This window comes from Pararge aegeria, chromosome 12 (genome assembly GCF_905163445.1).
Source record: "Pararge aegeria chromosome 12, ilParAegt1.1, whole genome shotgun sequence".
Taxonomy (NCBI): Eukaryota; Metazoa; Arthropoda; class Insecta; order Lepidoptera; family Nymphalidae; genus Pararge; species Pararge aegeria.
This window is the reverse complement of record NC_053191.1, coordinates 11,515,024-11,530,652: the sequence shown is the minus strand read 5'-3', so window position 1 is coordinate 11,530,652 and position 15,629 is coordinate 11,515,024. Positions and strand designations below refer to the sequence as shown.

At 35.5% G+C, this 15,629-nt stretch overlaps 1 protein-coding gene across 1 annotated transcript in view; it reads left to right on the top strand.

Moving 5' to 3' along the window:
- Window positions 1–692: 692 nt before the first annotated feature.
- Window positions 693–15,629, top strand: part of LOC120628224 (potassium channel subfamily K member 16) — a 28,749-nt gene continuing 13,812 nt past the window's right edge. Inside the window, exon 1 of the mRNA XM_039896487.1 lies at window positions 693–802. The gene's annotated coding sequence lies outside the window, so the exon portion shown is untranslated. The remainder of the gene's footprint in view (window positions 803–15,629) is intronic.

Sequence of the window (15,629 nt, the reverse complement as noted above, 5' to 3'; positions counted from 1 at the left end):
AACGAGGTATTAAGTACATACACAAAGTATTTGAATACCTCGTCGTCTAGTTGGATTTACTACTATCGTTTAGAGCAGTATTATTTTGATCCAATTAAAGCAATGGATTCTTAGCAATAATAAATAAATGAAAATTGTCAAGTCATCATCTCCTTAGGATGTTCCGGTTTCCGAAGAAATGTGCGTAAATTACGTGTAATTCTTAATATCTGCGGTGTGGTAGATACAAATTGATGAAATTATAAATTGCACAATGTAGATTTGGATGGTTATCGCAGATTATAAAAAACCACGAAATGACATCTTCTATTACTACCTGCCACCTCTGTTAATATTATAATCATTGATCCAAACGATAGTCAGAGTTAGTCGGCGCGCGCGCAGCTTTTAAGCTAGGTGTTGTAATATATAGTATATAATTGCGAAAATCTGCTTGTATTTTATTCGTAAATCTAAATACAATTTCTTCATAACTCTATACGAAGTTGTCATAAATTTACGCGTTAGTCTTTATGAGACTGCAATTGTAGACCAATTTCAGTGATATGTCGGCGATCTAAAAGATTGTGTGCAGTTTTACACACCAACAATCTGCATTCCTTATTATATTTGAACATTTACTTTATCTTTCAATAAGTGCTCAGAACTATAGATATTTAATGTAAATAAATATCATCTACTTGGAAATAAATAAAGCTTTATATAACGTAAAGCTTTGTGGTCAGTGATGAAAAGTTTACAGATAAGGGTGTTCAGAATTGAATTTCCCGTTTAAATAATATAATGGATTATAATGAAAGCGGTAAGTTTGGAATAAATCGTGCTTGAACAAACTCTACATATCTCTACTGTTTGTATATTTCTGTATTCAAAACTCAGCTACGAATTCATAATATTATATATTCTTTTATAATCCTCCGGTATTCTTATGTTTTGTGCTAAATTAATTATTATTTTTTAGAAGTTAGTTATTTTTTTTTTATTTGACTTTTGCCTCGTAATTTCCAGCTGTATCATGTCAAATGTGATATGACGGATATGGCAAGGCAGGCAAAGCAGAAAATAATTTTGGTGTCTTATAAAAAAAAATCATTAAAGGACATTGTTGTGATGTTTTACTTTGGTCATGTTACGTGTATAGCTGCGTGTGTTCAATGCCACGAATAGGAAAGGACTCAGGTCGCCACACGGGCGAGTGGTTACCATGTTCAACAGAGGATCACGAGGCCCTGGGTTCGATCCCCGGGAACCCGCTTTGGAAAAGCATAGTCTCAGCTCTAAAACCCTCCCTGTGAGAGTGAAGGCCTTTGCCCCTAATCGGTTGCCATGCGACATCGACCGAATCCCCAAATGGCTTAGTGGCACGTCTTTGCCGGTAGGGTGGTAACCAGCTCGGCAGAAGTAGACAACACACGATAGTTTTTGTTTTAAAACCGGGTTTTCTTAAAACCCTGATCATCGTTTGAGTTTCGGTTTTGAACTTATTTAACTGATCAAATATAGAACCCGTTTCTATCGATCTCGATTTAGCTTAACTCACAGATAATTACCAGTTTGTCGGAGCAATGCATCACGTTCAGTGATTTTTTCATATCGTGGCATAAACCGGTTAAGTTTCGTAACTATGCATCATTTCGGTGGTTCCTGCGTAATCTTTCAATCTTTTAACCGGTAGAACATAATATTTTACTATTAGAAATTTACTGGTAAATTATTACAGGTCCGACACCACAGTTAACTCCTATGTGAAACCTGAAGCGATGTTCCGATAAAATAACATTCAATTTTTTGTGCATTATGTCTGTATATATTCTGTCGGTTTGTTTATCCAGAATTCACAGACATAATTGCCCCGATTGAACAATGAAACAATCATTGTATGTTTTCGCTGTTAATTATGGGGTCAGAAAAAAAAACGTATCAAATGAATTTCGTAAAATCTTCGCAATGTAGATTTTTTTGTGGAAATTAAATCCGAATTAAAACTGACAGGTTCAGCAATCAATTATGTTTTTTAATTTTACATAAACAAAGCGTACGTCTGGTTATCTGATGCTCCCGGGTATTCCTAAATAATGTATTTATGCATGTGTATTGGCAGAGCTGGGTACCAACTACAGATTAAATAATAGTAGTGACGATATGCTAAGCTTGCTTTGGGTCGAACTGCTGGCTGACGTCAAGTCCGTTACAAAATTCTGTTGTCGGACGGTAAGTTTTGTGGTTTTTCTAGAAATGAAAGCTTTGACGATACGCTTCTATTAATTTTAATTATTGTTGTTAAATCGCAAAGTTTCAAACTTTGCAGTAGGTTATTAAAGATGGTTAGTCTTGGTTTTGGAGAAACAAACTCCTGTCGTTGGCCACTATTCGAGATTTGTTATCGTGGGAATGAAAGTCAAACCTCTCTATAGGTACGAGTACGTCCTTGTGATCAAGTCGTTATAGTTGCCATTATGTCCATTGAATTACATATTTTCGCCTACCGGGCTCGTGACGAAAGTCATTCGATATGGTTATCACATTATTTGCATTAATTACTTTTACCTATGCTCATGTTGACAGTCATTCCTTGACTTTTACAACTTGACTTACCTACAAATAACAATTGATACTATTTTTTGGTATTTTTGTCGATGTTACGTTTTCTTTAACTTGTGAACACAGACGATGTGAAAAAAAACGATTGTACTATCTTTTTCTTCCTTTGGTTTTTAGGTTTGGCCATTGTTATATCACATATATTTATGCCAATTTGTACAAGATGACGGTTTTATATAACCTTAATATTATTTTTTACAATCGCAGCATGTATTTTAAGGAGAATTGAGGCGTAGCTGTGAGATGAGTTACTTGGGACGGGGATAATAATCTTATTCTACCTTAAAATGGTGATTTCAAAGAGGTTTGACAGCAGTTATAGCAGAAACCTAGAATCTGATTGGCTTGTTTCTGTTTACAGACGTGAGTTCGGTGACAATAGGTTTATGTCTATAATATGTTAAAAAAAGTTAAAAATATCAAAAAAATATCTAGTTTATTGTTGATAGTTCAACAGGACGCATCGCCTGTTGATCGAAACTTATGGGTGGTATAAAATAAAATAGCCTGAAATATGAAGATATTTTGCCCTTTTAATTGCCATCCTAAATATGAATTTTAATCGATATAACTTAAAAACTTGGACTTTCTAAGGGAGCAATTTCAAAAAGTTATTTAGTCATTTCAACATAAGCCTTACTCGAAAAATGGTCCATCGAATCATGAGATTCTTTAAAAAGATTCTTTAAAATTTAAATTCGACTAGTAGTTCCATTGATTTGTGAGTTCAAACAAACAAACTCTTCAGCTTTTTTATTTGTATAAATTCATCCATGAACGACGTCTCAAAATTGCAACACAGGTTTTTAAAATTTATTTTTATTACTTGTTTGCAGTGAGAAAATGTAACATACTCGTATTTGACTTTTACTACTCCCAGCTAAGTGTTTTATTTTCAGAAGAATTTACCTATAGGTATTTCAGTAAGCATGTAATATGCCTTGATTGAATCCCGTATCCACTGTTTAATGTATGCCATGTATTTTCAGCATAGATCGAAATTAAATCTTACCTCTTCAAACATTTAGTGATGTTAACCAGATACTGTTTAGTTAATTGTTTAGAATAATATAAATATCAGTACAAAACCGTGCAAGAGATGTAACAGCTTGATGTTAGTGTTTGGGTTGTAGTTCGTTAAAAACGTAATTTCTTGTTTACATTTCGACTGTAATGAATTGCATCAGGAAAATGGTTTAACAATTGTAACGCTGAATAGCGTGGCCTGAGGCGCGGTTGTCAGTTCTCTCGTAAATGAGTTGTAGCAAATAGCATTATTGTCAAGGAACTGCATAGTGCTGAGTTTGGCAACCAACATCATCATCATATTTGACCGATTGACGTCCCCTGCTGGACTTAGATCTTTTTGAGGGAGTTCCAAAAGTGCCGCTTGTTTCCAGCGGCTCCCAGCGACACGCTTGATGACTTCTGTCCACCACATTGGGAGTCGACCAACGCTGTGTTTAACAGTGCTATAAACCCCAAGGTCCATCGGTTCTCCGAGCTCAGTTTCCTGTCCGTTACCACTTCAGCTTCGCGACTCGTTGAGCTATGTGTCGTTGCTAAACTCTTGTTGTACGGCGGCCATTTGCCATATTGTTATGGTCCCTTATTATGTTATTATTATTTTGTTAATGTTAATAAAACTCATAAACACAGTGTTGGTCGACCCCCGAAAGTAAAGTTACTTATTATTATTAAAAAATATAATCTGATCGGAGAATATAACGGAGTATGGGCAGCAGAATCCTCTGTCCTATATCTATATAGCTACCATCTACTGCGACCCGTCTGCCCAACGTGGTTGTTATAGGGAAACCTTTCCATTGGTAGAAGCCTTTAGTATATATAGCAGTTGACGGTTATGGACTATTGATGAATCTGACTATACTTTTACGTACCGCCCTGCGTCCATCAACCTGGGGCGTAGGTGTTAAACTTCATGTGCCTGTATGCCTGTATGCCAAATCGATGATTCTTGGTGCCTTAAATAAGCATGATGATGCTGCTTCCCCGGACGAGCTCTGCCTTAAAAATCTCAACTACAGTTGCATAATACTTAGATCACATCACCCTTTATTTACTTCGCCTTAATCTGGTATAAAATATTTTATGTAATATGTCTTTCGCAGGACATATTCCTTGTAATCAATTTCCGGCGAGATTGTATGATGCATAGAAAGTCACGGATTTATAAGGTGAGGCTATAAATAAGTAGGATTTTTATTTCCTATTTACCCACATTTTCATAAAGCAAATATAGGAGAAAACCAGAACGTGTTTTAACTTACGTAGTTATGTAAGTATCCCTGCTGGATTAATCCCATTATTAAAGTTATTAGGGATATTGTAGACATAGGTATTCATAGTAATAATTTGAATTTGTAAAAAAAAAAACGTTTATACAAACCTTCAATAATATTTTTAAATACCAAAATTATTACAGACCTAACATATTATCTTTAGCTCTACTAAAATATGAAAGATACTAAAAACGTTATATTTGTTTTAATACGTTTAATGTTTTGCAAAAATAGGCTTGAGTAGACTTTTAAGTTGTCGCATTATAAATTAAACCTCTTTAAAAACGGAAGTAAAAAATACAGTGTCCAGAAAGAGTAAAGTTCGGTGACAACACAGTGGCTTCCTAATTAATGCGGCACAAATTTCACCGCGGTTTTTGTCCGTTCTTTTGGAATCTGGCTTTTACGTAAAAAAATGTACGAAAACTCCAAAGTAATTAACGCACATGATATTTTATGCCGGTCCGAAAATTAAAACTTTTTGGGCCGACTGCAAGAATGAATGCTGAATTTTAATATTTTTGTTAAACTTCCGACAGTTCTATTAAGCTTCAGTGGTTTTGGAATATTGTTGTAATAATTTATTTTAACGAAGGGGGAAAAGCTTTATATATTTGGAAGCAGATCAGGATGGGGTCTGTATCATTTTCAGTCAGGGCCATTCCAGATCGTATCAGTTTTGACTGAGATAAATTATTAAGACACAAGCTGCAAGGCTGCTAGGCTGCGTTTGTTGAGCGACCGAAAACAGCTGTCTTCCTAAGGTCACAAAGACGACGCGAAATTTGTTTTTGTCCTACAGGATGTATTTGATCTATCTCCTATAATATTAATCAGAATTTTACACAAAATTTTGGAAAAACTAAAATGAAAATTCCAGTGAATTTTTGTTCTCAATCAAAGTAGAGATGGCGGTGTTAAGGTGTAAAATTCGACTTTTCTTTCGATTCGAAAACTTACATGCTACCACAATGCTAATTTTTTTTAAATAAAAAATAATATAAATGTTAATCCAAAGTTTCAGCGTTCATCTATCCAGCAATCCAGTTTTATAAAAAGCCTTTTAGGCTTTGTCTTACCTGACTGACAGACCAAATACAGCCCTTTGAAAAAAAAAAGTTTTATTTTGATATTTAAGTAGTTGTGTCGTGAAGTAATCTATCAAGTTATAATTTTTTACTCAGCAGAAGTTGCAAGCTGTAGATCTCCTGCCAGACTTTCTAGTGCACTCAGATCATTACTTGACAGAATATTCCAAAGCTCCTGCAGACCTTTTACAAACTCTTAGGTTTTACGAGCAAACGTAGCATAACATTGGAATAGTTATGTAGCGTTTTGTCACGCCCTGATATTTGAAAAGTGCGAAACTTAAGGCTATTTATTTGTAAGGCTCTAAGGCTTTAGGTGGTTTCCTTCCTCCACGTGAAATTCAATGTTAAAAGCGTCTAGGAGTGTCTCGAGAAGTATTTCTCTTTGGAAAATTCTGATTGACACAAAATAAATTTGGACAACGTATCTTCACACCCGCTGATTAGACATTTTTTATGGCGTCACAACAAATGTCATAATTTAAGAGACCCGCACACAAGTAGACAGTCGGTATAGCATAGTATTTTAGTCATTTTTTTTTTTTATTCCACTACTGATGATGCGATGTTAGCGGGCTAACTTGGCAGGGAGTATGGTAGTCATACCACGGTTTCTACGCGACATCGCACCGTTATAGGGCCCCGATTTCTGACGTCATCCGGACGTGGATCCTTACCACGGTCACGGGGGCGATCGGACTAAACAATGATTAGTCCAAAAGTCCACCAACAGTCAGATTAACGTCGAACCGAGCCGAGGTCCGAGTCCTCGCAGGAGGCATCCTCGGGTCGACGTCTCCCACTTCCCCCCCGATGTTGTCGGGCCCTGGGGCTCTTCTCTTGACGAGCTTTCGCGCTCGCCCCACTCCCCCGGTGACGCCGTAGCAACCCCTCAGGTGGTTATCGGCAAGTGTCCTTCCGAAAAATGAAATGAAATGACATCGCCCCGGAACACTAAATCGCTTAGCGGTACGTCTTTGTCTGTAGGGTGGCCACAAGCTACGGCCAAAGCCTCCCACCAGACCAGACCAGAGCATATTCAGAAATAATATATTCCCAAATTGCTCCTGCCGGGAATCGAACCCGGGACCTCCTAAATAAATTCACAGCGCTCACCGATACCTTAAGCTCACTGTTAAAAGTCTGATCAAAAAACACATCATCCATCCTTGAACATATCGTGGAAAGTTGCCTTATGTGTTGCTTTTAGCGAATTTAGCGTTGACGTTTAAAGCTTTGAGCAAGCTTTTGAATACAAAATATTTATTTTAATTAAGGCAAGGTTAACAAGGTACTCTAATTTGATTGCTCTGTAAAACGTAAGTAATAAACTGGGAATCAAACCTTGGTTTTGTGACATGGAGCTAATTATGACGCGCGTTGCGTCGCCATTCGTCACTGTTGCTACGGATGGTTTGGGTGTGTACCAAGTTATGAGATGAAGCGATAAGCACCATGACGCAGTGGGGACAGATCTGTAAAGACCCTGCGTTCCATGAGATGATAGCGGTTAACGCGCTTAATTTACCCGTATCCCGTAGGCATCTGTCCATAACTCACATAACCAATCCACTATATCCAACTGTCCAAATTATTGAATGCATGAATGAATGAATGATATATTTATTTCTCCACATAACTTATATAAGTACAATATAAGGTTATTTTAATACACAGTTTTAATGTGGGGACTTATGCTTGAACTAGATAAAACCTGTCTCAAGCCACCAGACCTTTCCCCAAGTTTATTGTACGTTAAAATTTAAAGCAACAGTTCTAAATTTACCGATTGATTATTTTATATTATTTTCCGTGTGGTGATGATCTTCCCGCGGGTGTCGTACGAGGCGACTAAGGTAATATAACAGAGAAAATCAGCAGCGTCGGCTGAGCTACTACCATCTACTCCGATCAAAAACCCGTCTGTATTTCAATCTAAAAAGCAAACACTGCCGCATAACCAGTGGCCCCACAAGACAATAAATTTAAAACAAGCGTGGGAGGGATGTGACGTAGCGCACGTTAATAATTTATATTTGTCAGTTTGTGACGGCAGACGGCCCATCTCATTGATCTCTTTTGTAGTTTCTATTTCTAATGACAATAGGATATGTTTTTGTTTCATTTATTCGTTCACACGGTTATTACTCTTTAGGAGTGCATTTGAATACGTTTACGATATTTAGTTATACAAAACTCAACTTCATAATTGTTTTGACTGACATATGCACAGATCATTACAGTTTTATACATCCACGATAAATATTATTATAGTTCAACTTTACTTCTTTTTTTTACGTTCGTATTGCGTGTCTACAAAACAGACGGCGGTGATACTAATAATGTTTGGTTCGGAAACGAAATAGAACGAAACACCTGTATTGTTCTATGACACAACCGTATAGGTGGGAATACTAAAATACTCTTTCATTTAACGATATAACTGACCTTGTTCTACCTAGTCCTACTTACTATATGCTAGCAACCAGTATTTGCTTCAGGAAAGCATAGTCGGGCAAAGTCTGTTATACATACCCATTTAAAATTCAATGAAAGATACTATTCAATATAATTTCGTAGTCTTCTTGAGCTGTGTTTGACGCCATTGGTTGCCTGGTAGAGATCAATGGGGCCCTCATGTAAATAATTTATCGAACAGGCTTAGTTCTGCTGCCTGCGGTAAAGAAGATACGCCATATGACCGACGTAGAAACTACTAGACTGGTATATTTTAGTTACTTTCACAGCATTATGTCATATGGAATTTTACTTTGGGGTAATGCTGCTGATATTAGCACTATTTTCGTGCTGCAGAAGAGGGCTGTTCGTTCTATCTACAAAATGGGTCCGAGAGAGTCATTGAGAGATAAATTTAAAGATTTTAAAATAATGACAGTGTATAGTCAGTACATATTTGAAAATTTAATGTATGTTCATAAAAACATTTCTAAATTAAAGAAAAAATGTGACTGCAATAATTTACTAGGTTACATACATACTAGGTTACATAAAATTCATAATTCGTTTAAAGGAAATTGCATACAATTCTACAATAAACTACCAATTGACATCTTGGAGATGTCTCTTAAAAAGTTCAAAGTTTGTATTAAACGTAAGCTTATAGAAAAGTCCTATTATAGTATAAAGGACTACGTAAACGATAAAAAAGCTTGGGTGTAAATTATTGCTCTAACCAGGTTGCTCTTCTAATAATTTAAAATGACATTGTGAGATGGTGATAACAAAAAAAAAAACACCCGGCTAAGTTTATTGTGGGCTTCTTCTTAGACCGGGACGCGTTTGGAACCCTCGTAGCTTTAGTTTTAAGTTTACGAATGTGGTTATCGCCATCATCTCACTACCGTGGAATCCTTATGTACGCATCAAAAGTGCCACCTGTGGGCCTACTTGAATAAAGATATTTTTGACTTTGACTTTGACTTTGATCGCTGTAGCGATAAGGCCTTTTTATTACGTTAAAAAAAGCATATACTTTGCGTTAATTTTTTATTACAAAAATTTCTGTATGTTTATGTGGTGTACAATAAAATTGTATTCATTCATTTATTAATTAAAGGGATGTTGTAATTTTCTCGCGGTACCCCATGCCGCCTTACCATGATTACATTATGGGGGTAATTTAATGGTGAGAGTTATTACCTACAACAGTATTTTTTATAGTTTAAGCACTGCAGTGCAAATATGTGGAGCTAGTTAATTACGTTGTTTGATTCCCTAGGGAATCAAGGGTCGCCAAGCATTTTTGCCCCCTACTTACCTCGAGCCCCTCTCATATTTCATATTTGCTTACTTAATATTTAATTTTTGCTAATTCCGTTGTGTTCCAATAACGTTGACCCTCGTTTTATATCTCATGGAACCCAATTTCGCTGACATCGGCCCCCTTTGACCTGATATATAACTTTGGTTAGGTACACAATAACAAAGGTGTTCACTATAATAAAAATTGGTAAGTCAAGGGTAAGGCGGAAAAAAGAACTGATTTCGAGTTAAGTGAGCCATCTGGTGCATATTTAGGGCTGCTGGGATGTACTAAAAATAAAAAAAAATTAAAAGCAACACGGTCGCCCGAAATAAATTGTAAAAAAACATAGAATTGAAAAAAAGTCTCAACTATACTGTGTGATAGTATCACTCAATGATTTTTATGCCGCTTTACCCTTTGAGTAGAAGAAAAAGGAGTTTTAAGTTTGTAGTACTAGTTACGTTTTTGAAAAATAATGAAAACGATCTTAGGTATGATTTTATTATCACTTTGCTGATGGTCACAAGCTTTGCTGTATCTTTCGTATCTACCGGGGTCAGTAATCCTCGTTAGTAATCCGTATTATTATTATTACTCTTTATTTCACGCCTGAACAGCTTCTCACCTTGTACCAAGCTCAAGTTCGATCGTGGATGGAGTACTATTCCCATTTATGGGATGCCTCTGCCAAGTATCAGCTTGATGACGTGGATTCGGGGGATCGACGTGCTAGAAGGCTCATCGGTGACCTAGCCCATAAAAACTTAAGAGTTTGGAACATCGTCGCAAGGTTGCCTGCCTTTCGGTATTCTATAGGATTTATTTCGGAGAGTGTGCCCAAGAACTATTTGATCTAGTTCCCCCCTCGCCTTTTTACCATCGAACCGCGAGGCACCGTAAGGATCTGCATCATACGCGTACGAAGCGCTTCGCATCTTCGTTTCTGATCCGCACCGCTAGGATCTGGAATCCAGCTCTTCCAGCTTCCATTTTCCCCAATATTAGTACCTTCAAATCAAGAGTGAATAGGCATCTTCTAGGCAAGCTCGCTCCACCTTAGGCTGCATCATCACTTACCGTCAGGTGTGATTGCAGTCAAGCGCTCGTCTATAGACATAAAAAAAAAAATTGTACATCCCTTGAAGTAAAAGAATATATAAGAAAACAGACAATTAAGAAGAACAAAAGGCAGCTTTATAATTAGGAAAAAAAAGGAGAACAAACAGGTGCAGGTGTTACAGAATATAAAATACATACTGTATACGAATAACTAAATCCGTACTTTTTATCTGTTTATATAGAGGGCTGGGGGATCGTCAGATCTTTTGAAAAATATATTTTTTTAAATTGTAAAATTTGCAATTAAAATATTACTTCAATCAATACCAGTAATATATTATTGATTCAATTTGTAGTAATAGATTGAGAAGATCAATGTTTGCCAATTTTAATCTAAATCGAATGCCTTGCAAAATTATCCAGATTATATAACAAGAACCATCAGATAATATAATTATTGGCAGTTGCGTTGCGTTTATATTAAAGTTATATTTATTATTAATGACGTAGTGACTGTCAAAATATAATAATGACAATCTTTTCCTACGACTTCGTCCGTTTGATTTGTATTCGCTCTAAAAAACTCAGTTCGAAAAATCCGTTTTTGTAATGTGTACAAACATTTATCCTATATACTCGTACTTGGGTCAGCGGGGTTTGAGGACACACGCTTTGTACCAAATAATAATGACACCATAACAATACTTCGACATATAATATCGTAAATGCAAAAGTGGGACTGTTCGTTTGCTTATTTGTGGCGTAACAAAAAATACATATACTTTTAAATTAAAGGTTTTTCACCTACACTAAAGTGAAAGTATGAAATATATAAATTCAAAATGCCTATAAGTATATTTAATATTTGGCTTAACCAATCATCCTTACTAGTAGAAACACAGATATAGATACTTAGGAATATAAATTTGTAGCTTACTTATTAAATGTTACACGTTAATTCTTTTACCTTCGTTACTAGGCATTTTAATCATATAGTATAGTATAGAATAAAACGCCGGTTGATGAGCTAGTCGGAGTTATAAAAGATAACAACATATTTCGGACTTATTTTTCTATTACGACTCACTAGTAGTACACACTAGTACCATACACTTTTACTCAACGCGAATCACCCACTTTGCATTACTCAGCATGTAGTGAATCCGACATAACTCACCCCATAATATCACGTGCAATAATTTGAATCGTAGACAGGTGACTCCATGCCATTACAAATTTAACAGTACTTATCTATAACGTTTTATAAGGACTCAGGATAGTAATTCATTTTATTATTCTAGGCTAATTGAATCTGACCAAATCGTAGCCAAATTAAATAGTTATATTTCTATTAATACTAATTCTATATTTGACACATTAAAGATGAATTACTAGGTCAATTCAGAAATTGGTTAGAAAGCCACATGCTGAAGGTTTTATTCGGCATAAGTAAAGATACCAATTTCGATATGTTTTTCAAAATAACAGGATCTTGTAAAAATATAGAACCGTTTTTTTGCCAGTATTCATGTCATCATAAGGATATAAATTGTACATTACATAGCCGTGGCTTATTTATTCCAATAACAAACAACAGAATCGAATTTTATGTCTATGGGACCGATCTGAAAGTATATCTTTTCCTATCGTGATTAAAAAAAAATGAGATGCTACCAAATCTAAAACCTCCTTCTTTTTCATATTTCGCAAATATTTTTCAGCTTCATTCCATATATACAAAAAATGGTATTCTTGCTGTTAGTGCAATCAAAATACGTAGAACCTCTACACGTGGTCTAGGAAAGATAAACAGAGTTGGCCGAGTAGCTTCAGATATGGACGGGCATAAATCACCGGTTGTTATGATTGCTTGGTCAGTCGACATTATTGGACTGTGTCTTATACACCACCCAACTTGCAAGATTGGACTGTGATATAAATGTACACTATCCAATTTGCTTGAAGAGTGAATAAGAAGAGCTAAAAATATTACTTTGCTAATTAGATATTTTTGTTTGTTAGTACTGCTTAAGAGGCTAAGTGTGAATGTCGCTCAATCCTATAAAATATTCTGATTACAATTATATGATTTTTAAGGTAACTATTAATTTATGTATATTATTCATAATAATATTCAACAGTCATCTTAGTACCCATAATACAAGCTACGCTTACTTTGGGGCTAGATGGCGATGTGTGTATTGTCGTAGTATATTTATTTATATATTTATTTATAAGTAACGCTGAAAAGAAAACTTTTTAGGGATAATTTAATAAATCTTTTTCAATCATAAAACGTTTCGTCATTTTCTAGGCTCTTATGGGTTGAAGCGTGTGGAAATCAGCTTCTTCAAGAATTAGGTTATCAATACAAAAAGATTTTCCAAATTCGATTAGATGTACAATCAAAGAAATCAAAAAAACGTACACTTTAGTTCATATAATAAATCTATACTTTCGCTTCATTATTTTATATAATTTCAGTAATAATAACGCAAAAGCCTGAACTCTATAACTTATACAGTACAAAGCTTAAAAGGGTTTAAGGACACTTTGTCCCCACCACTTTATTATAACTAAGTGTTCTTATCCTAAAACCTCTTAGAAACCGAAGATTCCGTCCTTAGTCCGATTTAATAAAGCACAATGAGATGGCTCTTTGTGTAAGCCCTGGTAACTAATCAAATCCAATTCAGTTAATAGTTATCCACGAAAATATCAGTCAAGAAGACTTAAGTACTCGTAAGAATATTAAGACTCGTATATTCGTTATCATTTGAAATCAAAATAGATTTTGTACCTACTATATTACAGTAATAGTTGCTGTTCGCTGCGGTTTCACTCGCATCTACTTAAGAATCGCATTGGTACTCATTAACGTTAACTTACTACTTGAACTCTGTGACACTGAAAATCGCTCGACCGTCACATAATTAATACGATCTTATTTTAATATTTTAGTATCTCTTGTATGCATCAAATAACATACTTAAAAGGGTTATGTTTATCTATATTTTCTTTTCGACTTGCTTAAGCCGATCGCCTACGCGAATCTATCGCTTGTTTAGCGCTCTCGCTTGCAAGCTCGGCTCAGGCGGAACGTGCCAATGAGTCATGATTTTTCGTGCGTGCCGGCGACTTTCATTGATTTATAAGCCTATGTTACTCTGGTAGGATATAGCTTACTCGATCGAAACATTATTGACTTTCTCTATTTACATAAAAACATACAAAAAATCAAATCTATCGTTCAAATATATGTGTAGATAAATAGATCCGATATTTCAATGTCTTCGATTTCGTGGTAAATGAGAAGGCTGAGAACTAGTGTTGCCCAAATGCAAGAACAAGACGAGACTTAGCCAGTCTTGGTCTTGGTCTTGCGCCAATACACCTGGTCTTGGTCTTGGTCTTGGTCTTGCGCTCCCAGTCTTGGTCTTGGTCTTGGTCTTGCAGCAAGAGTCTTGCAAGTCTTGCAATTACCTATTAGTCTATTACTATTTATTAAAGTTTACTTTAAATCTTAGAAAAACGTATTAGAATTGGAACATTGTGAGCTTGAATTAACATAGCCATAGTAAAGATCAAGCAGATTAATAAATAACTGAAGATTTGATAAGAAATTCGAAAAATCAACTGACCTATATGTCGTTTTCCATGGAAGTAACTGTTTCTTAATAAACATTTATGATTTATAAGCTTACATTTGCTAAAACATGTAAAAAAACAAATTAATTACAATAACTTGACTGTATTTTAAAGAACAATACTTATCTGTCTAGAAAGAGATTGAACCCTCAACTTATAAGAAATTTAATAAAAGAGTTTTACGATTTATCATTTATTTGAATAAAAAATAAAATACAACACAAATCAACAGCTTTATCATTAGGTTATGATACTTTATATCAATTCTTTTGACCAAGAATTAATACAAAGTAACCATCTGGCTGACTCATCACTTAACCTATTTCTATGTTTTCTAATTACTAATGATGCTTTAGAAAATAACCTCTCAGCAGGTACTGAAGTTGCAGGTATTGAGAGAAAATCACGGGCCATTTTCGATAAAATCGGATACTCTATCTCATGCGTCCTCCACCAATCTAAAATCACCAATCTGAAACTTATTTATTCTTTGGAATACCTGTAGGTACTCTTAAAATTCGAAATTATTTTGCATGAATAGTGTCAAATGTTATGATTTCGGCGCGGCTGCAACGATTGTTTTAGATTTCAAAAGAAGCCGCCGGCGCGTGTATCATAACCATGTACTTCCGAAAAGCGGCAAATTTCTTTGAGAAGTAAGTACAAAACCTTTGATGCCGCATTATCAAAGTGCCGATGGTTAAAACATAACTATGCATGCACTCAGTTTGATTTTAATAGATATTTTTTTATTCGCTATGTTTATGGTATTAGTCGTAATGCGCATAGGTCCAGTTTTTCATATTCTTTGATATAGTTTTTTGCGTCTCATAGAATTCCTAAGCGTACCTACCTACCTATACACCGAACTGTTACACCTAACTACTCCGTGAAATAGCGCTAAGTCCTAGATGCAAGACGCAAGAGTCTTGCAGGCTATGTCTTGTTCTTGCTCAAGTCTTGCACGGTCAGTCTTGGTCTTGGTCTTGCTAAAAATACGCGGTCTTGTTCTTGGTCTTGGTCTTGCAAAAACGCAAGAACAAGACCAAGACTGCAAGACCAAGACTGAATTTGGGCAACACTACTGAGAACGGCTTATAGATAGCGTAATTATTTTTGTATGATTATCCTTTCATCATAATCAACCTATTGCCGGCTCACTAT